Source organism: Sapajus apella, unplaced genomic scaffold (genome assembly GCF_009761245.1).
Source record: "Sapajus apella isolate SASKATOON/1434 unplaced genomic scaffold, GSC_monkey_1.0 scaffold3, whole genome shotgun sequence".
Classification (NCBI taxonomy): domain Eukaryota; kingdom Metazoa; phylum Chordata; class Mammalia; order Primates; family Cebidae; genus Sapajus; species Sapajus apella.
The window spans coordinates 65313836-65316799 of record NW_022436943.1 but is presented as its reverse complement, the minus strand read 5'-3'; positions in this window follow the sequence as shown (position 1 = coordinate 65316799).

The following is a 2964-nucleotide window of genomic DNA, read 5'->3' as shown; positions in this document are numbered from 1 at the left end:
CCACTTGCCCATCCATTCACCTATCTGCCTGTCCGCCATCCACCATCCGCCTGTCCATCCGTCTACCCATCTGCCTGTTCGTCTAGCACTCATCCCCCTGTTAGTCCATCCTTCACCATGTCCGTCCGTCCACCCATCCCCCATCCATCCATCCATCCACCCACCCATCTGCCTGTCCATCCATCCACCCACCCATCCGCCTGTCCATCTGGCGCCCTGGCACTCGCTGACGGGCCTGCTGCGACTGCTCCCTCCTGGCCCTCCTGGCCCAGGTGTCTCCACTCCCCAGGAAGGGGGCCCAGGCCTCCCCCGGTGACCTCAGCACCAGAGTTCACAATGTGCTCCTTGGCGGTCTCCCGCTGACTTCAGACTCGCCTTAGAGGTGGAGGACAGGAGCCCCGAGAGGGGGAGCAGGTTGGTGGGGCTGCAGGTCTGAATGACCCTCGGAGGAGGCCAGGTGAGACACCAGCTCCTCCCCGACTGTGCAGAGCCCTCCTCTCCTGCCATCTGGATGCGGAGTGTGCTCCTGGGGTCCAGGCTGTGCAGGGCTCCTGCACTGTTCTTCAGGGTAGCCTGTGACGGAGGGTCTTCTCTCCTCATTCCACAGGAGGCTGAGGCCTGGAGGAGCGGGTCCCACGTTCGCTCTCCTGGGCACCCACTGCGGAGGCGGGCAGTTCAGCCTTCTAGCTCACACTCACAGTCTGATCAGTGCCTCCCAAACAGCATAAGGGCCACCGCAAGGCTGAGCCCCAGAAAGTCTCCGAGGTGGAGAAAAGGCTGTGGGGCGTCGGGGTGGGTTCAGAGTCCTTCATCACAGAGCTGCTGCCCAGGGCCTCAGCCATATGGCCACTGGGGTCATGGCCACCGCGGGCCCTTCCTGTGAGGCAGCTCAGCTCCCCAGACAGAGCCTGGATGTTTCCGGAGTCAGCATTCTCTCCCGGCACCCCTTGGTCTGCCCGGCTCAGCAGGCCCACGTGTTTCCAGGGCTGTCAGCCAAGGTGGGCTTTCTGGGCTCAACCCAACTCTGCTCCAGGAATTAGGCATCCTTGCCCCCCTGGTCCCAGTGGGAAATGAGAGCCATGGGATGGCTGTGGCAGCGTGGGCAGACACAGCCGGCTTCAGGGGTACAGGGGTGGATGCTGGTGGTGGAGGCCTTCTGAGGCAAGTGGCTTCTCCAGGTTGGGGGCTCGGCCGGCTGGGCCCTCACAGTCCCGGCTGTGCCCTGGAAGCAGGGGAATGAGGGAGGACAGCAGAGGGATGAGGGAGGATGGGGGGAATGAAGGAGGACAGCAGAGGGATGAGGGAGGATAGTGGGGGGAATGAGGGAGGACAGCAGGGGGATGAGGGAGGACAGCAGGGGAATGAGGGAGGACAGTGGGAATCAGCCCAAGGCGATGCAGAAACAACCCCCCTGGAAAAGGGTGCGGCTGAGTCAGGTGGGAGAAACTGAGCCTGGTCGGCCTTGCAGCCTGGCAGGGGCTTGCGCCAGTTTTACTGGGTAGCAGTGGTGCTTCACCATGTCTGCCAAAGGCTTTACTTTACTTTGTTGAGATTCGTAACAGCTTTGCCAGGGGATGATGAGAGGAGTGGGTTCGTTCTCGAAGCTGCAGGGAAGACAGGCGGTGGAGCAGAAAACAGGGAGCGTCAATCACACTCTGGGGTGGAGGGGTCATCCCCAGGCCCTCTTCTGTGTGTCCTTAGTTTCCCACAGAAAAATATCTTCCACCAAGGCTTTGGAGGGGCTGCTGTGCTCACCAAGAGCCTCCAGGGCTCAGGCCAGGCAGGAAGGCTCATGCCCGTAGTCCCAGCCCTTTGGGAGGCTGAAGTGGACAGATCACTTGAGCCCAGGAGGTCAAGACCAGCCTGGGCAACACAATGAGACTCCATCTCTACAAAACAAATTTAAATATTAGCCAGGCGTGACCACTCACACCTGTAGTCCCAGCTACGCCACGGGGAGGCTGAGGTGGGAGGATCACTTGGGCCCAGGAGGTCAAGGCTGTGAGCCTTGATGGCCCCAGTGCACTGCAGCCTGGGCGTCAGAGGGGGACTCTCTCAAAAACCGCCCCCCAAAATAAACAGCCTCCAGGGCTCCTCACTGTCTCCCTCCAGCTCACAGCGACCACCCACGAGGGCGCATGGGGAAAGGGTGGCCTGGGGAGGCTCTCCCCCTCCTGTCGCCCCCCACACCTGGAAAGGGGCCCCCAAAGGTGCCCAGCCCAGGGCGTCCTCCCACCATTGCCGGCACATCAGGGGCTCCTTGCTGACGCACAGCCCCAAGCACAAAACTCTCCTTCCACTGACGAGGGCCCAGGTACCTGGGAGGTGAGTCAGCCCTGGGTGCTGAGTAAGTGGCCTGCGTCACGCCTTGCTAGCTGCTGCCACCTGCAGAGGAGGCTCTGTGGGAGGACAGGGAGGGAACAAGCCCAGCCCCTTCCTGGCTGGCGGAGTTGTGCTTGGCCTGGGCCCTGGCGAGTGGGGAATCTGGAGTGTGTGTGGGGTGCCCCACAGGCCTCAGACAGGAGCTGGGGCCCAGAGCCAGGAGAGTGATGATAAGGCTTTGAGGCTCTGCTCTGGGCTGTGTGCTGGGCCTCGGGTCCCCAGTCCTCCTGCAGCTCCCTTCCCCTCCACACTGCCCCTCCCTAACTGGCGGGGCCTGGCCCCTGCAGCACTGGCAGCCCTAGCACCTCCTCCCCATCACTGCTCCCCACCACCCTGCAGAGGGGCAGGTAGTTATCCCAGGAACAGAGAGGGATAAGGCCTTGCCCAAGGTCACAGAGCACCCACTTCTAGGATGCTGAGTCTCTGCTGGGGACAGTCAGACTCCTGGTAGGGCATGGTGGCTTAACCTGTAATCCCAGCAGTTTCGGAGGCCAAGGCAGGTGGATCACTTGAGGTCAGGAGTTCGAGACCAGCCTGGTCACCATGGTGAAACTCCGTCTCTACTGAAAATACAAAAATTAG